Source organism: Trachurus japonicus, chromosome 3, assembly GCF_045865225.1.
Source record: "Trachurus japonicus isolate A0001 chromosome 3, Traja_1.0".
Classification (NCBI taxonomy): Eukaryota; Metazoa; Chordata; class Actinopteri; order Carangiformes; family Carangidae; genus Trachurus; species Trachurus japonicus.
The window spans coordinates 16958239-16980736 of NC_140909.1; the positions used below are offsets into that span (position 1 = coordinate 16958239).

A 22498-nucleotide genomic window follows, 5' to 3' on the forward strand; every position below is an offset into this window, starting at 1 on the left:
GCTAGTAAAGACAACTGTAAACCACATGTAAATCACAAATGTAAACACATTGTTGCTTGTCTGACCCATTCCATTCATGGTCTGTGAAATTGAATTAGTATCCCTTCACTTCTGTGAAAGGGCAGGGCTAATCATTGAGAATCTCTGCCCTCCCAGGAGAGGGTCGAATAGTTGCCTTGTATAGAAGAGAGAGACGAGACGGGCTCTGTCTGCTGTGTGTGTGTGTGTGTGTGTGTGTGTGTGTGTGTGTGTGTGTGTGTGTGTGTGTGTGTGTGTGTGTGTGTGTGTGTGTGTGTGTGTGTGTGTGTGTGTGTGTGTGGTGTGTGTGTGTGTGTGTGTGTGTGTGTGTGTGTGTGTGTGTGTGTGTGTGTGTGTGTGTGTGTGTGTGTGTGTGTGTGTGTGTGTGGTGCGACTGAGCACCCATGCCTATTTTTGTGTGTAAATGTGGCTGTGTGGTGTTTGATTTCCAGAGATTGTCCATACCTTGACCAGATTAAATGGTATGTCTAGAAACGGGGCTACTGACCCCTCAACCCCAACTCTGCAGGAGTGGGTGTGTGGGTGGGTGTGAGCTTGAATGTGATGCAGAGCAACAGCTGTTCTCCAGATGTCCTCAAACCTCCTACCCCCCCAAAAAAAATAATGAAGGAGATTCCCAACCCCACATTCAGATTTATTTGTAACATTTGGTTGGTTATTTATGAATGAACAATTCGCTTTTAATGTAGTTGGCGTCCTGATATTCATTCACTGTCTTTTTGTCTAATTTACCTTTTCTGCACATTGTTTTCTGTCTGGTTTTGGTTCATTACTCTGTTTGTAGCAGGAGTGTACTTGAACTTACCATTTCCTTAGACACACATTTTTAGATGTTTTATGCATAAAATTATGACAGTCTTGGATATCATCTAAATCAGTGGTTCTCAACTGGTGGGTTGGGACCCAAAAGTGGGTCGCGGACCGGTTCTGGATGGGTCGCGGGCAGCTGGTCTAAAAAGTAAATAATATTTAATGCACATCTGATGTTGTCTTTTATTTTGAAAAATAACTTGTATTGAAAAGCACGGGTCACGTGAACACATGCAGTTGTAATGGTCCTCCTCAGTTTCTTATTATTTGCTCTGAATGCAAAGATGTCAGTTTCTTATTAATGTGGCCTGAATGCAGTGAATCTTGATTTGTTTTGTGGGTCTTTATTTTGTGCAATTTGATATTCACTTTTGTGAATATGCTCTGAATGCAGAGATGCATTAGAAGTCAAATATATCGTTTCGTTGGTTTTGTGCAGTTTGATATTTTTTTATTCACTTCCGTATGCAGCTGTCATGGTCCTCCTCAGTTTCATTCATGTGCTCTGAAATGCACTTTGCTCAATAAAGACCAAAATGAGTTTTTAAAGGCTTGAAAAAAATCTTGGTTTGAATTCTATAAAAGTGGGTCGCGACTTAATGACCATGGGAAAATGTGGGTCCCAGAGTGAGACTAGTTGAGAACCCCTGATCTAAATTACGCTGCATAGCTGGAGTATTTGTGTTCATTCTATTGAAGACACATAATTAAGAAAGCAGGGTTGCAGTCATCAAGTATCGCAGACAGTAAAAGAACGATTTATTTTGGAGAAAATTGCTCCAAATAAAACTCCCACTCTGCTCTCTGCCCATTGTTTTCATCAGTTAGTTTTGAAGTTCACCAATTACAAACACTAGGACTGTTTGTCTGAGTTCATCACCTGTATGCTGTTTCTCCGTGTGCAGTGACACAGCTAAAAAAAAAGAGAAAATGATCATAACCATTAACTATTGTACTCTAATAGCACTTGGAATAGTCAGTTTCTTGTAAATAATTGTATTAGCCTTTGCCTTTGATGGCCTTTGATGCAATCTGTACTGCTGTGGAAAATGTATTGCTACCTCATACAATCACAGCAAGAGTGTGTGGTTTGTGTTTATAAAGATGGGTTATTATTGTGTGCACTGCTGGGTTCGCGTGAAAATTGGTGTCATTAACGTTAAATCATTGAATCTTTTCTTCTGTCTGTGACTTGACTGAAATAAGTGTTTACTTCCTTAAATAATATATCTATACAGCTTTATATTTTTGTGACTGTTCCAGGTCTAATGCAAATTTTAGTTAGTGCTTCTGCATTGAAACCTTTTCTATCCCTATAAGTCTTTTAATCAACTCTATATGGAGAGTGCAGCTCTAGACAGGTGGCTTCATGAGAGGGCAGCGAGTAATGAGTCCCCTACCACACAAAGAACCCCCCCCCACCCCACCCCAACCTGCATTAATTAAACCCAGATCCCATGGACCCATTTAGCTAATTGCATATCTGGGCCTGCTACTTATCCATGAGAGTGACGGAAGATAACAGACAGTCAGTGGGATTTGGTCAGTGTGTGCTGCCATGGCTGAGCTGCGATGTTTGCCATGATTTAGGTCCTTTAATCCCCCACTACGGATAACTAGAAAACAGCACCAACAGCAGCAGCATCATCATCATCATCATCATCATCCTGAGTTTGTTTTCCTCTTGGTGTTAAGGCCTCAAAATGCTGTAAGAGATAAAATCTTTTTCAGTCCTCTCTCTAGTTTAGAGATGTCACTGGGATTCTTTTTAGGTTTGCAGTGTTCGGTTTCATCGATGCAGCTGTTGTCAAGCCGATCGAGGAGAGGTCTGCTGATGTGTTTGGCGGGGAGTGGGGGGGTAATGAAATGATTGGATTGTTCTTGATGCCACAGTTTAAAGCCCCTGAGGATGTGGTTGCACTGCAGAGACATTTATGTCCCAGCAAAAAGACTGCACCGCGCCAGTTGGCAATCTAATGTGTACTAAAATTAAGGGATGATTCAACTAGATCCAAAATTTGGACGGATTTCAGATCATAATATGAAGCCTCATTGCACACGAGGAGGGGATGCATTTTAAGGTTCCCTGGCCAGGTGATGCAGGATTTCCTCTGATAATACCATTTTATTACTCTTTCAATTTGCTATTGGCTTTAATATTGTCAAAATCATAGACAGTGGAGTCTAACTTTGTAAGAATTACACATTGATTTTTTTTCTTCTTCCTACTTTTTGAACAGTTAGTTTAGCTTAACATAAAGACTGGCAGCAAGGGGGGAATGCTTAGCCTGGCTCTGTCTCTTGCCTGTATCTATGTTTTTAATAATCAGATATGAGTTTTATTGATTCTTTCGCCAAACTGTCAGCAAGAAAGAGAGAAAGTGCTCTTTGAAAATGTCAAACCATCACTTTAAAAAGAGCAAGTTTGTACTGTATACTGTACAAATGCTTGTGCCATGCTGTAAAGAGTTTGGGGGGTGAAATGTGGATGGGAATGAGTAATGATCGGCTCGCTATGCACAGCTGCCATTGATCTTTGCAGTGGCCAACAGCAAGAACAACGTAGCACCCAGCTCATATTAGTTTTTATTGGAGCTTCTCGTGGAAAAAACTACGTCGGCTTAATATAATGAATTCAAGATGGATGAAATGTTTATATTTATAATTTGCTATGATACTGTATTTCGTCTGTATTTCCCTCCCTCATGCACTGACACACGCCTTAAAAAACAAAACATGAGTTGCCATTCGAAAGTGTTTGTAATCCAGCTGTGTTGATGGTGTGAGATGTTGCGATGTCGTGGTGGGGACATTAATTAAAGCTTCATTTTTGGGGCTGGGGTTCAGAGTTTCCCAGGCACCACATTGTCTGACCTGTCCCCACTGTGTCCTCCTTGTGCATTGTGTGATTAATGAAACTGCAGGACGGAGGGAACAATGAAGTCTCCAGTGGCATATTGTGCTTCCAAAGATTGCCAGTGGCGATGTGCCCCTGCGCCCCACCTCTGAAAACCCCAGAGAAGCAGAGGAGTTTCCCCATTCATTACATTTTTCACCAGCCTTACTTCTTGTCCCTTTTTCTTTTTTGCTGTTGTTGAATTAACAAGTTAAGAGTTATCTAACAAAATGCAGAGTTTTGATTTTGTGTTTTTTGAGCACAAAGCCACTTTTAGTGTAGGCCTATAAGTCAGTTCTGCACACCTCTGGTGTTTCTCAATGCAAACATGTGGAACTTTGCTCAAAGCTATCCCCCTCAGGCTCAGATCGAAGAATTACAGGAATGCAAATGAAGTTGTGTCAGATAAGGTTTCTCTCTGTTTTTCTGTAATTCAGGTGCTCAGGTTTGTTTTCCTTTAGGGAAAGGGCTTCACATTTCACCATTGTCACATTATTTTCAGCTCTATCCAAGAATTCCTTTGCTTTTGTCTCTGTTTGATCCTTGAGAATGTCTCCCTGTCATGTTTTGATCTGCCTCTAATATAATATGAGCTCCTTGTTATTTGGCACCTGAATAACGACAGTACTGTTGAATACAATTCAAATAATATTTATTAAATAATATAATCATACTATATACTGTATGTGTATATGCACACCATTGATTACTTGGAAATCTGTGTTCTTTCAACATAAAGTGCAACTTCATACAGAATGTGTTTACTGGTCTACTAATGCTGGAGGGTATTTCAGTTATTCTCATAAAAACCACAAATCTCTAAATTCAACCGTTGATTAAAATGATCATAAATATTTTTATTTATTTAAAATGATCATAAATAAAGACAGTACAAATGTTTAGCATTTAGTCAAGTTAGAGTTGGTTTGTTAGTTTCAACCAGCTTTATCACTACTGGAATAATAAAGTGATGGATTTAGATCAAATACAACAGCAACGGTATCAATCATGATTGTTAATTAGAATATAAAAGGTTTTTTGTCCCTACAGTAATATGCACCAATTATTACCCAGTCTGCTAACTAACTTTTGCCAGATATCGGTCATGATTATGGGTTATAAAGTGGTCTTGTGCATTTTGCAGCTTTGTGGACATATGGTAAATAGTCTCGAGTGATTTCAGATGGTTGGAGCCCAAAACTACAAGTTACGAGTTTTAAATCAGTGAGTTCAATCTCTCTGTGTGTGAATAGCAGTTTGAGGGTGAGACATGAGGTGCTCATAGCATAACAAACCTCAAACAGCAGCAGTTTGTTTCACACCTGTGAAGGCTGATAAGTCGCTAACTACAATGACATCATCCTCTTGAAAAACTGTAAACGCCTCTTACCATGCATTAATGTTCCTGTTCACTAAATCCATTAATGCAAAAAAAAAAGCATTGGAAACAGAATTACATCCTGTATGACTGCTATCAGTGTCACTTTTCACCCCTTTAATCTTTGTGCTCCAATGACGTATCCAAATGGAGCCTGTCATTTCTTTTTTTGACCTCCTCTATGCAATTTGAAATGTGAGTCACTGTGTGAATCATTTACCTCCCAGTGAGAAACCTAAAACCTTTTCCTGCTCCCCGCCAATGTCAGCGAGTCAATGACGCTCAAGGGACAGGTTGTTGCTGCTATAGCTGCCCGAGCTAAAGCTACGCTCTGAGGGAGTCTGATGAGTAAGCAGGTAATCAGAAGCCGGATAGAGATCGTTAGGGACGGTTGCTGGCACCGGTCACTGTTTGCTTTCATCAGAATGCAGCTGTTTGGCTTCGACCCTCTAACATTACATTGTTTAGAATTCTTTACCCAGGGATGGATTAAGATACCGCTCTCTTATTTTCCTGAGAAAATAAAACACTTAATCCTATCACACCTGTGCTGCTGCGTGTGAAAGCATACACTTCACTTGTGTGTATGGTTTTGCCCAGCTTAAACATTATCACTTAAAGCACATCCTGTTTAGTGTGTTTTTGTGTGTGTGCAAAACTCTCCCGGGGAGGAGAGAGAACCTTGCATGGCCCTGAGTGCCTGCTGTGTGTTGCTTCTTCCTCCGGTGATCCACCTTGAGAGTGTCTCTCACTTGTCCCCCATCAGTCTCCTGCCTGTCAGTGGAGCTGCTGTAGTCCATGTCATTACCTCTGGCCCATTGTGAAATATCCTGCTTGTCCTGTTATTGATTATTGTCGTTGAGAGAACATTTGGCAGGTTTGAGTGCAGTAAACCTGACTTCAGACTGCTATGCCGTAATTGTTGTTTTTGCCCTCTACTCATTGATGTATAGCATGGCTTGATGTATGAAATTAGTTTGAAAGAGTTAATTCCAGTTCAGCTTTAACACTAACAATGATGAACAGAGAAGTCCCAGACTGTATTAACTATTGAATTAGTTAACCAGCTTTAGCTTATAATGATATAAATAATGACATTGTTTACAGGTCAGTAATTTGTAGTACCGGAGCAGTAGTCAGTGGACTCCATTAAAGCAGAAGTGATATATTTGTGTTAATATAAGTCTTAAATAGTTATATCTTCCGACAGTAATCACTTACATAGAGTGTTTTGACCGAAACACGAGTCTCTCAGTCACTCTGCTCTGCTCTGAGCCAAGCAGAAAACTTTTCTCGTATCCTACAATTTTTTATCCAATGAGGAGAGAGAACGGCATGCAGGGCTGTGTGTGCAGCCAAGGGATGCTGTGAATGTGGTGACGTAGGGACGAGGACTGTTATGGTGTGTTCAAGGCAACTCGTAACTCGTGTTTTTCCGACCTGTGAAGTGGTACCAGTTCGATCTGGTACGAGTTCACGGGTCGGAAGTTATGAGTGGCCGTTATAGTGACTTTCACCGGTAAAACAGGTCGGAAAAACACGAGTGGGTTGCCTGGAACGCTACAAAGTCATAAGTTGTGACTTGAAGCTGTAATTTACGGTTTCAAAAGCCTGCCTCGAACGCAGCATTAGCCAAAACGACCGGATCGCTTACTTCTGCTTTAACTAGAAGTGGTCAGACATTCAAGACTTTTCCTCATAACAGTAATGACGATGGCGATGATGAAATAATAGTTCAGTGACTTGTCATAGTTAGTTTGGTTTTCCAGAGACTTCATAACTTCCCCCCTGTTCAAGACACATGCTCCATAAAGCTGAACTGACTCAGCAGGAATCAGTGCTGAAGCTGCATGAAGCCCCATGAGCTGTAAAGTTTCATCTTGGTGATATTGTGTCTTGGACCTTTTCATATTACTGAACTCGGTGATTACATTTCTCTATAACACAGTTGCATGGTGGAGAAAGGACTGTCAGTCAGTCTGTTGCTGCTGGGTTTTGGATTATATACTCTTCATAATGAAAAAAAGAGGCTTTCAACAAGCAGCACTTTCAAGGCGTGTTGTAAAATGTTCAGAATTGATGCTGGACCCAGGTGGCTACTGTTCTAACAATCCACCGTTCACCTGGTCCATTTCCAGCCCATTAAAAAAAAAGCACCACAGCTGTTTATTTCTCCACTGCCCTGTTGTTGTCGCTATATATTGTGCGTTCACAGCAGGTCTCACAGTTTTAAAGTGCAGTTAGGTGTTTTTTGAAAAGCTGCTATAGTGCAATAGGTTGCAGAGGTTTGATTTTAAGTTGACGTGTAGTCAACCACAGAATGTCCTGATATCCTGTACAAATATCCCTCTGCAAAATGTTGGAGTAAATATTTGCCTCAGGCACCAGCGAGTAGGAGATGATCCAAGTTCAACCACCACTAACAAATGAGAAACTCTCCATTATTTGAAGTGGGAGCATGATATTTTTTTGGTACCACATCATGTGACATGGAAATAAACTTGTGCATACATATATTATGTGTTGAATTATTTAACGCAATCACAATATGATATTTCACTATTTAGTAATTCATATGCCCTCCTCCATCCTCTATGTTCCCTTGTGCTTAGAAAAACATATTTGCATATTTAGTGGAGAGCTCTTGGTGTCGTACGGGGCTCAGTGGTGTTAACGGAGCTCTGAAAATATTCAGGGGGCAAAGAAACTCAACTGTGATATCTTTGCTGCGTTTGATGAACATGCTTTTTGAAAAAATTTGCATACATCTACTTAACCAGCTGTTTATTGTCCCCTTATTCTCGACAGTAAGCCTCTGACTATTTTGCATATCTTCACTTTCTTTTGCCTTGAGTGTTTCTTATCCCCAATGTGCTGCCTGCCATACATGGCACAGCCGGGTATAGATATCTAAAAATGCATTCTCTGTGGGGCAGTATGCGAATCCATCTCTAACAGTTAGAGGAATTTAGTAATTATCTTTGTATGTAAACCTACACTTGGTACATTTGTCTCATACATGTCCATCATTTGTCATTTCAGCTGTGAAGACCAGCAGACATCCGCGGCTGCATTTCCCTCAGCAATAAGGTAAGAAGCTGATAACAGAGACATGAATGCATATTGTGACAGAACGGCTCCCAGATCAGCTGTTGGCACTGGAGAGAATGTAAAATGTGTATGGCCTCTCCCCCAGGAATAACTTCATACACACATGTGCGTATTTTCATCACTACAGATGGTGTGCAGCACCACTTGTGCGTGAAAGAGAAGAAGCTAGAAAATGTGAAATCACACGTATGAATAATTGTAACAGAAAAACTGCACTTTGAATGTCATGAGGCAGAAGACTGTGTCGACACAGACTTGTAGCCAGTGTTGGTATGGTCCACCCCATGGAAATTTACATACATTGTGTAAATGCTCTTGGCAGTTGCAAATGTGGTTGGGAACATATTGTCATGCTGTACCAAGCTGTTCTGTGCTACTTTGCATCAGTGTAAGCAGAGGTGCACTGTCGTAATTGTGCGCTCTATGCTGTGTGTTGCATGTTTGTCTTGGCAAGGCTTGATCCTGATAAGGGGCAGTTTGCAGCTGCCAGCGAGGTGTTTGGAGGCAGAGTGTCAGAGAGTTAAAAGCGGGAAGCTTTCTTTATGACAGTTTTCATCCTGCAGGCTCTCTGCTGTTTTCCCCCTCTTCTGTATCTGCAGCTCTTGCTCGCAGCAGCAGGAGCTACAGCTTTTCATGTACAGTATTTTCATGTTCTTTCGGTTTGTTGTTTTTGTCTGTGTGGTTCCAGAGTTGTTCCATTACCTGATAACCAGTGTTAGAAAAGCCCTTGATACTGCTGAATATATAGTATCACGTATCAGTGAGTCTGTGCACTGATCCAACACCTCGTAATTTATTTATTAATAAACCTTATTTTATAGCATAACCAACTAAGAAGACACTTTTCCTTGTGATTAACTCTTTAAGGTGCAGCCACTTGCAGCTACTGTTTTAGGGCATTGTTTAAAATTGAACACCAGTAAACAGAGTACCATAATTGTAATGTAATCGACACACACAATATGGCAAGATGCAATGAAAAGAACAGGGGTTGCAATGTTTTTTGTAACTTGTTGGCACCCTTGACAACAAATCATATAATTAAGGGGCACAAACGGCACATCGTCCGTTTTATACTTATTTGACAGCAGAAAGTAAATTGCTATTGCATATCATAATCACAATATCTGCTATAATTGTAATATAACTTTTTTTGTATGAAGTGCAGCGCTAATTAGCTGTCAGCAACATGTTTCACTTGAATATTCCTGTACCAAGGCTTCATTCTTAGGAGCGAAACTAGTGTTGGGAGAAATAACGGTTATTTCTGAATGCATTAATTTATCTGTTTTTATAATCGACAGTCACATTTGACAATAAATAGAGATTCCATGGCTTTAGCATGAGGTTCTTACACATCAGCGGATCCACAAGTTCAGGTATTGGGGAGGGAAAACGGCATCAGAACATCTGTGGTTCCTTTTTTGTCTCTATGATTCACTCTCTTCACTTATACAATCGTGCAAACACATTGAAAGCAGGGTGTTAATCATACATACTCCACCTCATACTTTTAGTCCTAGGAGCTGTTGAAACTGAATCATTGACTTCCTCTGTGTGTGTGTCTCTGTTGGCTTGTGTGCGTGCGCGTGCGCGTGCGTGTGAGGTGCTCTGTTTATCTATCACCACCTGATCTCCTCTGCTGATGCTAAAGAGGCTGCTAATTACTTTCAGATAATTAATCGAACAGTATACACATAATGTACATTTTCAAGCTGAGCCGGTAAGCTATTTTCACAGGGCAAATAACTGGCAGCATCTGGTGCCCAGCCCCTCACTGTGGCCATGCTCCACTCCACAAATGAGCTAACATTTGCTGTGTGTTTTCCTTTTCCAACGATTAATGAGCTCTAATGTTGACTTGTCTCATGCTACGCGTCAGTGAACAGCCAGATCTCAATGTGCATCGAGTCTGAAGCTAATATAAGATTACAGGTTCTGAAAAATGAGTGCTCTGCTCTTAGTTTAATGTGGATGGATATGGTTTAAGCTGCCGGGGGGGGGCAGAAAAAAAAACTGGCACGCAGTTTTGTTCACCTCGTATCTCAATCCTAACTACTGCTGAATCTTGGACAGTGTTTTGCTCTGCCCCGTATCTGTCGTTGTTTCGCTCAGGCGGTGTTATCCCAGCCTTAGCCGGCTGTCCACTGTCCAGTCTGTTGACAAATCTGAGCTGTTTGCTCATGGCTGATTAGTCAAGCGTGGCCTGAGCTTATGAAACTGTGGTGGGACGAAAAAGCTGGAAGTAAATCTTGATACAGTTGTTTACAGCACTGAGCAGCTTGTGTTATCTAAATGAATCAGTGCTACATCATCAGTCACTCTTGGTTTTTAAGAGCATTCTTTCGCAAAACAGGATTTTGCTGACAACCTTGTTTTCTTTTTCTTGCTGTACATGCCTTTTTGGGTCTTCCTGTTTGATTTTTGCAGCTTTCCTATTTTTTCTTTTGTTTATTAATGTATAACCAAGTGGGAACTTCTTATGGCTATTAGAAATAAAGCCAATACCGCCGATCCTGAAACAGCCAGTCAATCCTCAAGTTTTACTGAAGAAATCAGCATGTTTACGGCTTGGTACAAAGAATGATTGTGGTCTCTATGGCCAATTTCCGTCTTCATCACTACAACTGTATATGATTGTTTTTTATGTAACTCATTTGTTAAAATTTCACTATGGCTTATAATTGTGGAGTTTAAAACTGCTCTTCAGAAACCTATGTGAATATCTAATATAGTATAGTTTACTTTCAAATTCCCTTTTCAAAAACTGGCTGCTTTACTTTTTATTGCAGCCCTTTGGTATCAAGAGATGTCAAGTAGGTCACGGAAGCCACTGCCCTGTTAGCAAAACAGCTTTCTCTGTGTAACAAGTCTGTTTTGGAAGCAATTTAGTTACCAGATATGCTTTTGCACCTCATTTTATTTTTTTGACATAAATATAAACGAGTGAGAGCTTTGCTATTGATTGGACAGCTGAAAGTCTAATTATGTTATTTATCTAGAAAAACCATAGATTGTATTTTTGTTGCAGACATACTTTTGGGTTTATTTCCTTAGCCAAAAGGAATAAAACACTAACTGGAACTAGCAGATCTCTGTTATGTCATCCACTCTCTTGCCAAGTACATCAATTAATTGTATAGACCTTTAAGTGCAACTAAACAGTGTGACTGTGTTTTTACTGAGGAGAGAAATATGTCCTGGGCTGAGGCCAAAGAGGCTGAAGAGGTACATTTCCAGTCCGTCCAGGCTCATGTTTAGACGTTCCTGACAGAGAGTGTATTCCTCTGGATGTGGGCCAGAGGGCCCCACTCAGGATCCACTCAGCAGTCTCTGTACTCAGGCTGCACTGCACCCATATTCGATCTCAGGCCGATGCTGGAGGACTGTGATCAGTGTAACAGACCATTGCACATTTATTTCAGTATCATATGTTTTAATGTATTTCTTCTTTTTTTTTGACGGTTTATGTCTTAATTCTTGTCAAACAGACTTTAAACCTCCATGGCTGCTTCATATTGACATGTGGCATAATGTGCGCAGCGCCTAAGGAATCCTGTGCCTTTGAATACCATGTACAGTATATTGCACCAGTTTGCTTGCTGTACGATGTAACACCCTGTATCACTGCAGCTTTGGCTGACACGGACGTTACTCACAGTAGTGACTGTAAACCCAACAGTTGCATCTGACGCTGGCCACATGTTGTGGAATTACTGAGTCACTATTTTTTTTTTATCAGCTGTGCTGTGCTACCTGAAGTTCATAAAAGTTTGTCTGAGCTGAACTAGGCCTGTTACCCAGCTATCCATGCTGACTTTTCATGGATATGGTGACTTGTGTCCAACAAGCTCCTCTGTGCTGTACAAGGCAAACAAGGAGGATACATCACACTCTGACAGGCAGGTTTGTAATTCCTTAGTAGACTATCTATAATATACTATATTATGTTCTTGGAAAGTCGCCAAAGAGCTTGATGGAAAGTGTAGCCATGATTGTTTGATTTATTGAAATTGCCACTATTGTGTAGAGGTCAGATGATGGCACAGCCTCATTGTTTTGTCAGTTGTGTTTCATGAATCCCAGGTAACTGTGGTCTCTTGTGTTGTGAGAAGCACAAACTTTAATTTGGGTATTCACACCTATCCCGATTAATCATGGCGTTTAATTCTGTTTCATCTGACAAACCGGTGATTTGGTACAGGTCCTAGCTGGAAGGGAATCGTCAGTGAGGCCAGGAGGACTATCACGCCTCGGGGCTGCAGTGTGACTAATCTTTCAGTCTGTCAACTTGCCGCTCGTTTTTATTTTATGAGAACTGGTCTCAGTGGCTCTTCTTTACTAAGCTTGGAAAATGACCGGCTTTTGACGACATCATGCCCCGGCCCCTTCCACGCGATCACCGCATTCTTTCCACTGACAGACATTTTACTGGTAAGCAGTGACTTGCTGTATAGGGGGGTAGAGGAGGGGGGTGGGGGTAGTGGTGGTGGGTTTGTAGGGTGTGGGGGGCGTGACTGAGGCCATCCCCACAGCAGCTGGTTGGTGCAGTGAATCACCTGTTTTTCCAGGCAGAGTGGCAGTGCCATCAGGAGGCTTGTGTAATCCCGACTTCATTGCTGCCAAATAGAACAGGCCTTGGCGTCCAAGAGCCCATTGGCCTCCTTGGCATTCGTATCAAGGCGGCTGTCACGGGTCTCCCCTTAGGACCTTTTTTTTTCTTTGCTCAAATGATACCTGTGTTTGTCATGGGTATAAAAATGGAAAACACACATAGTTTTGCAATGAGGTGTCTGAATGTGGTGTTGTGATTGCTGTTTAGTAAATTTGAAATCCAATCTGATACTAAAATTAGTCAGTATTGGCACAGTATTGATTAAGTTAGTCATTTTCCAGTTTCCCTTTTCCCCTCTGCCTCATTTATCACGCTCCACTGTGATTACAGCAATACTTACATCAAACTAATAACATTGTCCTCACTGTTAAAACTGCATGATTGCCATCTGATTCTCACCCAAGTAGATTTTCATTGCAAAAATGATTCACCCAAATAGTATGTAAATCAGAGACTGTTTTTAGGAAACGGCTCAGACTCTACTCTGACCTGACAGCCAGAATTATCCCTTGGCCTTCAACTCAAACTGGACACACCCAACAGTAACACAATCCCCCCCTCAATAACTGGTCAAAGCAGACCAAGATTATTTGGACCTTTTGTACATTGCAGGTTTCATTGATTTCCCCATCTTCTTATGATTTGCCCATAACTACAAAGTGTTATAGTATATGACATGGAAAATACCACCAGTCTTGATCAGATGCAGTACAACCCTGCAAACAGAGGGATGGGGGACTGTGTGACTATAAAAGTGGACCATTTATAGCAGTGTTTTAGGGAATTTTTTAAACCACTCCCTACAACAGATCGACCCAATATCCCACTCTTCTTTTGCACAAATTTCTGTTTCGATCCACAGAACATTAACATATATACTCACAGACATTGGTTGTCTTTACAGGCCCTGCAGTTCTGGGAATCACAGACGTGGATTGAGTCACATTTCCATTTCTATCTGGCCGGGTGGTCCATGTCTGGTTCGGTGACTCTTGCAATTTCTGTGTCACTGATGGATGTTACTCATCGTACTTAAATGTGTTTATAAAGCAGCAGTTAGAGAGACTCTGTGCTGTCAGTGTGAGATCTGAATCGATATTAATGAGAAAGTGCTTTATAGACAACTGACTGTCTATATTGTCCTACATGGTGTGTATAATTCAACACAAAACTGCAGACCTTGTTTTAACAAGTGCCCACTATAAACCAGTGATGCATTGCTGCAGCTACAAAGCCCACCTATGTCAGCATCTTGTAGCTCCACGCTGTCAAAGAGAAACCGACTTGACGTGGATTTATTACTGAACACAATGTTAGTTTAATAGTGTACACATTCCACATTATCAGCACTTAAGTGGAGCATGTGACACAGAGTCCTGCAAGCTGCAGCTGTGTAGATTATTGCATTAGAGAAGACGTCAAGAAGCAAGATCAGTGAAGGAGTAAAGCATTTAATGCATTAAGTGATATACTGGCTGCAGACCGAAGCAAATGCGCTCCAGCTCAGTTCTTCACCAGGCCTTTTGTTGTAGCTTACAAGCTGTGTATTTGATGGAAACATGCTGTTGTTTCAGTAAAGGGGCTGTGTGTTTGTGTGTGTGCGTGTGAGAGTAAACTTGCGGAGCTGATTGCAGGTTAGCACTTGGTAAGTACACGTCGCTCAATAGATGCCTGTGTTGCTTCTTATTGTGATGTGGTTTTGGCATCTTTGCTCAGTGAGAATTTGATGTCTTGATCCTCTGTGGCCGCCAGAGGCAACATTTTAAAAAGCAGTTTGGACTGTTGATCACAGTTGTTGAGAATCAATAGTTGTAACCACAGTTATTCCGTTAATGATAATTCACAGGTAGCATTCAGGTCTGCCAAACTACCTAGATGGAAGTGTTCAGGTCTTCTAAGGTCAGCTAAAGCTAGGCATAAAAAAGAACATTTGTAAAGATATTGGATATCAGTGCGAAACACCAGGGGGAAGCAGCTTCAACTCGCACACATATTGAGCTTCGGGTATCGGTTCAAATCTACAGTTTTCTCATTTCCAGGGCTCATACAACTGATCAGATATTAGTGAGCCACACAAGCAGCCTTTTGTAACCATAGCAACCTGTATTTGAGCACATCCTCAAGTAGCAATAGAGCTGTCAGGGTGACGTTAAAAGATGAATCTATATTCTGAGAGGAAAACAAAAGCTCACGGTCTTTAAGAGGAAACTGAAATGTGGCATCGGGGTGAGGGTTGTGATACATGGTTAACTCCGATGTCAGACCCACACGTTTATCAGCCACCGCTCATATGACCCTGTATTGTTTTCATGGGCCCCATCAAAGTTGATATCACTATGACTAATTGTGCCAAAGGTTGAAGCGCTGACGGTGGTTTGGCTTCAGGTTTCAGATTGATTCCCTCTCTGGCTAAGAGGTTGAATTGATCGCAGGTCCGCTCCTCTCACAGTTCTCATTCTCTGAAGTTTTTCCCATCAATTCTGCCTCCCTTTCATGTTGTAAAAACACAACAAGAAGCTAATAACAATAAATTACCACAGTGACACGTGACTCTGCACCATGTTTAGATAATTAAGGCTTTATTAAGCAAGCTCTGTGTCGGAGAAGAGGGAGAGTGTCAGACAACTGTTTGCCTCTCCTCTTCCCTGCATGAAACTCGACACCTGCGTCGGTGCTGCCGCCGACAGAGATGCATCACCTGCCTGCCTCAACAGTTTGCCAGGATCTGTCTCTCTCTCTCTCTCTCTCTCTCCCTCTCTCAATCGCAGTCGCACACAACGGTACACATACAAAAACCACACAGGCAGACAGCGGGTGCATAGTTTCTGTCACTCACACCACCAACCAGGTGGATAATTGTCATAACAGGCTTTATTTCTCACATGCAGCTTGCTTTTCAGGTAGAGGTGTGTGTGTGTGTGTCTGTGTGTGTGTGTGTGTCCATGCATGTGTGTTAATACCGCTTTGTGTGCTATAGTCAGGAGCCATTAAAGCATTTTTAAAGGTTTGTTATTGTCATAATGCACTTGCTCCACGATCTTGTGCTACAAAATGAAATGATAACAACAACAATGGGGACAATGATGATGACGATGATGACGTCAACAACAAAGACAATAACAACAACATGTTGACGACAATGATGTTGATGATAAAGTTGACGCCAGCATCGACGGCAATAGAAACAATAATGATAACAATAACAGTAATGATGATTATGTAATGACAAAAAATGTTGTTGTGGGCCAAAACTGCCTATCATTTCAATATGATGATGATCATGTCTTCTCTGCCACTAACCCAACCAAACAAACAGACCACGTGGAACCAGCTGTAAATCTTCATTGGAAGGTTTGTGTCAAAAGCCGATTCATTTTGACAGATGAGAAAGACTTATCAGCCTGCCCTCATTTACACAGGTGAGCTATGTAAAGAAAAAAAATTAGGTTCTACATGATTAGATTAGATTATACTTTATTATCAGATCACTCTGAAATTTGTCTTGCGTCCCATGACGTCCAAAGTTTCACATAAATAATAACAAAATACAAAAAACATACATTTACAGAAAACATAAATGTTACCCTCAAAAGTCACATTTAAAGAAAAACACAAACTACCTCCTAACTCCTCACAACATAAATCCAACATTACAAAGTGTCTTGGTGCAACACCCAGTGCTCAGTCTGTACATGAACCTTAGGGTCTATTTAGAGACCAAACTCTGATTTAGCAGTTTGACAGACTGAGGGACAAAAGAGTTCCTCAGCCTGTTCAGTCGAGCTTGTGGAACTCTAAACCTTCTGTTTGATGGCAGAAGCTGATGAGCCTGATGAGCCTGTGTGAACTTCAGTCCTCATCATGAGCAGGAGCAGAGCATCACTGCCTCACTGAAGTGCAAGTAGAAAGGGCTGCAGTATTTACCCAGTTCCTCACCCAGCATTTTCTCGTGGCCCTCGGAGTCACAAGTGCACCCTCTTAACCTCCTGGCCGCCATCGCCGCACAGTTCTGCCCGCTGGATGATGACGATGACCTCACTCTGAACTGTGCCAACTCACTCACGTGCGACTAAGACGACTGTGTGCTTTAGATCAGTTCTCTTTCTGCCTGATGAATAGACGGAGGCAGTCTCGATTGTTTTGTTTACACTGTGTCCGCATGGATTTGACCACGGCGCTTTATTAAGAAGGAAACGGTTGGTTTTGCTCCGGACGGGCGTCTAATTGGTAAATGGTCTGAAGGCTGATTGTGGCATGATAGTCAAGACTTCCAACCCCAGTAAGTACATGAGGGGGGGCGTGAAAATACTGACTGAAAACCTTTAAACACTTGAAAGGCTGATAGAGATGAGAAACAATGGAACGGCAGCTGTGCAGGGTGCTATAACAAGGAGGGTGGTGTCTTTTTTTTTAAGCCTTTACACTTTTGTTCTTGTGTTGATGTTTTTGTAATGAATGGATTACACTAGTAATGATGGTGGCAAAGTCCTACTTGTTATTTGGTTTATGAAGTTCACGCTCCAGCAACTGCAGCCAGACATGCACCAGATAATGAGTTTGTGGAACTCATGGTTAATCCTAATTCTAAAAGCCTTCCCCTTTGTCAAAGTGAAACATGCTGTAAATATAAAAGCCATGGCATAAATCAAACTACTGTGTTACTTGCCCAATTATTTCTCTGTTTTTTCAAACTATTTCTTTAAAGATTTGGGCCTTTTATTGGATAGTATAGTATAGAGAGAAAGTAAATGAGGCAGAGAGAGGAGCAATGACATGCATTAAAGGGCCGCCCGATGCAGGATTCGAACCAGGGCTGACTGCAGTGAGGACTGTAGCCTCTGTATATGGGGCGTCTGCTCTACCAACTGCGCCACACGACACCCCATTTAGTGATGTTTTATTGACCCATCCCTCAACCCCAAACTTCCTTGTAAGTAAAATGCTATAAGACTTAAACTGCTGTTCGTCTCAAGTTTGAACCTAGATTATTTGAACCAGCATTCAATATTGAAACCATGATGATGAACCTCTGTTGGCCTGAAGGAAGTAGTTGCCTACTCCAAACATCGCTGTTTTCAAAACCTTTTTGAATTTTCTAATCCTCCATAAACCTTAAACAGTTTGGTTAGAGTTAGGCCTAAATCTAACAGGTCAGTTCCACAGACCTAACCATACTGTATTTATTTCTTTAGCTTTCGAGGAAATCCACAGACTCTGATGCTTCTGTAATTCCTTCATAATAACTCAACTAGACCCACTCAGGAGGATGATAATGATGAAGCCTGACAAAGTGGTGCATTGCACAAACTAATTATTATTATTCAGTGGCAGTGCATATAATAGATGTCTCATAATGTGCAGCATCTTCCTTGAGCAAAATGAGCCCCACCACCACCATTTGTAATTGCTAGTGAGGAATAACATTTTGGTAGCCTATATCACAATCAGCTCCAGAGGAAAAGTGGTCTGTCTTTTTTGCAGTAACATGTTTCATCTAGTTTTTATCATATTTTACAACAATTAAAATTGAGTTTCCATCCAGTCAGACTCATTTTGAAAATGACATGATTGAGTTTCCAGCGTCTTCACTGCATCCACTGAGGCCATATTTGGTGTCAGAGTTACAGCCGCTGTAATATGATAAGGTTGCATTGTCTTGTGCACATGTGCCGATTTCTATTGCAGGAACAATGCGCTTACAAGTCAAAATCAGAAAACAATGTCTTATATCTTATTCCATCTCTGGAGGCAAAGTTGCTGAATTGAACACAGAATTGCATCTCAGGGGCGAAGCAAAGAAAGCAGATGGACTGATTAGCCCAGTTTGGCCCTGGTGTTGAAACTAGGCTACCGACATGCTCTGGCCAAATATTGAACATGTTCCCTGGTCCAGAGCTCCTCTTGGATTGGCCTGTTTGACTTGTGGCCTGTTCTATTATTGGATTAGAGGGCATGTTACTGTAATAGGGCCTGGGCATTCCCAGCAGGCACTGCTCTGCCTCATTGATCTATTGAACAATACCTACATGTTCCAGTGCTCGCTCTCATTTTCCTTTTTATCTCACAAGCTTTCGTCTGACTCTCAGACTTGGAGTTTTCTCCAAATGTCATTGTCTACTGTGCATGCACAGTGGCAAAATGTGACCTGCTCCTCTCGTTCTCAGATGTTCCCTGTGCAATGCCGTCCTCCGATGTGATACTTGGGTTTACTGTCTCCGTCATAGTCTGTGTTTCTGAGTTACGGAATCAAACACTCCAATGCTTGACAGAGTAGTCTTTGTGTGAGGCCTGTGTGTGTCTGTGAATATCGTCTCATCAGGACGCTCAACTGTGGGAAAACAAACATCCACATCCAGTGATGAAGCATTCACATCCGTGTGTTTTTTTAATGTATTCAGGTACAGTTTTTCTTCGATGGTTCTCATCACCTCAGACATGACATATCCAGGATGACTTTACTTTTGCCCCAGGCCGCTTCTGTTGTAAAAGAGTACAGTAGTAGTAGAATACTATCAGTATCAGCTTTCCCAGAGGCATCACTGCCACAATGTCTTTGGCAGACAAGTAGATATGTGTCTTCAGTGTGTGCTTTCTCTTTGTGGGGTTAACATGATATGATGCTAAAAAATCACCTTCAGGCTAAGGCTACTTGGATACAGCCAGTCATGCCTTTTTAAAAAAAAAAAATTTTTATTCAACATGTAGCAACCATCCGCTGTATCAATTTTTTCCCTTTTTTGACACACAAAAACTAAAGTTTTACAAAATGCAGCATTCAGAGACTATAGGCGTTGACGTTGTAATCAGACACGAGTGCTTTGAGCTAAATGCTTGCATGCTAACACCCTTCCAGTGACCATGCTTACATGTTGGCAGGCATAATAATATCACCATTTGAGTTTAAGGTATTGGCATGATAATGTTTGCTGATCAGCTAAAGCGAGATGGTGATACTTATAGGCTACAGCTGTTGGAAATGCTGCTTTGTTGGTATAACCCACATGGGTTCAGGGGATCGTATCACTGAAATGAATCCTTGAGGGACAATAAATGTGTGTATGAATTCTTGTTGAGATAATTAACTAAACATCCCCAAAATTGTTAGGGTTCATCCTCATGTAATCATGAATTTCTGTACAGTAGGCTATTCCATGGTAATCATCCAGTAGATGTTGATGTATTTTTTGTAGACCAAAGTGGCTGACAGACGGTTCAAGCAACAAAGAGACACACAGAAGCATTGTTAGAGCAATGTTATTTTCTTGCTTTTAACATAATGCTATAGCATGGAGCTTGCTCACTTGTCATCATGCAGCCTAAGTATCTGAGATATTGAATGAGTGCTATTTGTCATGTGCAAAATATATTCCCTGAAAATAATCCCTACTACATAATTCAACAAAAGTCAGTCCAATATGATTAAATTAGCTCTGAATGAGTCTCTGCTGTCGTCGGGTGTAAACCACATGAAAAATGGTTGCATATAGCAGAGTGGTACTGTTGAATCTTCTTTGTTATGTGAGCCTGCAGTAGATCAAAGGAGTGTAGGTGTAACTGGTGCAGTTAGGAGGGGGAAGGATGTTTTCTGCGTATGTATTGCTGTAGAGTGTAGGAGCTATACAGTGTATTAATGAGTATGGATTTATATGTTCTCTGCCCGTGTGTGTCATTTGTCCATGCAGCTAGGTTTAGTAGGTTCAGTGTATGATTCCCAGGACTCTTTTTTTCCCCCTTGCTCTGTGGGTTTACTTTAGTTAAATTTTAAAATTTTGGAACTGAACTCTTCATTAATTTCTTATGAGTGACTGCAACGGGATGATGTTGTGGTTGGTATCTTTTCTCCCTCTCCTGAGGCAGGAGGTAGCGTCAACGCTGAGGAGCGAAGCAGAAAGATAAAACCACAGACTTAACAGTATCCTGGTGCAGCAGGTGGATGAATTGTATGGTCACATAAAACAGGTGGTAAGGCAGGTAAATAAAACAAACAAACAAATAGGTAAACAGACAGCGCCTGCATCCAGATGGATTTACCATCTTGGAGAGCTTTTTCTGTAGATGAGATTACACAGCTGTTGTTGTCTCTGAAAACACAGCTCCGATTCATCTCAAAAGATGGAAATAAGGTTTCAATTGTTGTACTGTTTCTACATTTGTTTCTCTTTATTTGTTCCTTGCATTGTAGGATTATATACTCCCAATGCTGAAAGATCCTGTGGATCTATCCGCATCTGTAATTTTATCAATTTATTAGCCTTAATTGACCTGAATAGGTTGTTCAGCTCATAAAATGCCAAATCCAAAACTGGATAATGCCAGCAGTTTTGGTAATTGAGTAAACGGATTAGAGATATTTTTTGATTCAACATTTCCTCCTTAATTAATTAATTTGAATAAAAGAATGCCATTCAAACAAAAACATTCTAGCTAGTATCTCCTTGGATGACAGTCAGTCCACCAGAATCTAGACTGAAATATCTCAGTTACTGGATTGATGGCCGTGGAAGTCTACATTGACATAGACAGTAATGGCTCCCAGACAGGGAACCTTAATGACATTAATGATCCTTTTGACTTTTCCTCGATTGCCACCAAAAGATTCACAGTTTTCACTAAAATGTCAAATTCTGTACACAAACCCATGTCCTGCCCGGGACATACTTGTGTTACCTCGGTGTCTTTCCCTCTAGTGCTACCATCGGGTCGCAAATTGCAACACATCACAAACTTGGGTTTATAATTGAATATCTGGTAAATTGATGACATACCCATCAGCCTTTGCTGCCTTTAGAGTCAAGGGCTTGTTTGCAAATGTGAGTACTGTATTCTAACAAACTATGGTGGTTGAGATCTACGTACTAAACATGTTTGCATTGTCATTGTGCACTTAGCATGCTTGCGTTTGAATTTATCTCAAAGCACCATGTAAATGTTTCTAAATGGAAGGAGGTGTCGATTTGCCATCAGGTCCATACATGATTAATATTGAGACTGATTTGCTCATTGCTGTATCTGCACTACAGCCTTATCCTCACACCGGATTTGGTGAGGAGCCTAATGAGCTGGTTGTACAATCTTATTTTGATCAAAGCAAATCCGTTTTCATTGCAGGAAAGTTAAAATGTATGACAGGATGCCGTTGTTGTAATTCAGCTTGGAAGGGGACTCTGCTTTGTCTGGATGGAGGATGAAGGAGAGATTTACCCTCAGAAAGTACAGAGAAGATTGATGTCAAATAGGCCAAAAAGGTTTTGAAGTCTGTTGTTTGTGTGCAGTGAAAGAAATTATATTTCACAGAGGATTCACATCTTACCAAAGCTCAACAAGCTTTAAAGAAGAATAAATGAACCATGCTGTGAGACACGACCAATAACAAAGAGGATTTGATGTGAGCTGATTACGTTTTTTTTTCTTCTTTAAAGGTCGGCCTTCACTTTTTACACCTGCATAATTATGAATTTCACTGATGGCGTGGTTCTTTCTAGATTCCTTGAAAAAGCCGTGACACTGCACAAATATGATGAACAGCTAATATTCCTTTTTACTGTGTGATGTTTTCTTGTGCTATTATCTAAAAATTATCTAATTTCTTGTCTTTACTAGGGTTGATTTGGAGCAGGGGCTTCCAAAACTGTGGGGGCGTTAAATTAAG

The 22498-nt window shown here is 41.1% G+C and overlaps 1 protein-coding gene across 1 annotated transcript in view; it reads left to right on the plus strand.

Moving 5' to 3' along the window:
* The window catches only part of LOC146989828 (talin-2), a 90853-nt gene that overhangs the window by 15123 nt on the left and 53232 nt on the right, over positions 1–22498 (plus strand). Inside the window, exon 2 of the mRNA XM_085764248.1 lies at positions 8166–8213. The gene's annotated coding sequence lies outside the window, so the exon portion shown is untranslated. The remainder of the gene's footprint in view (positions 1–8165; positions 8214–22498) is intronic.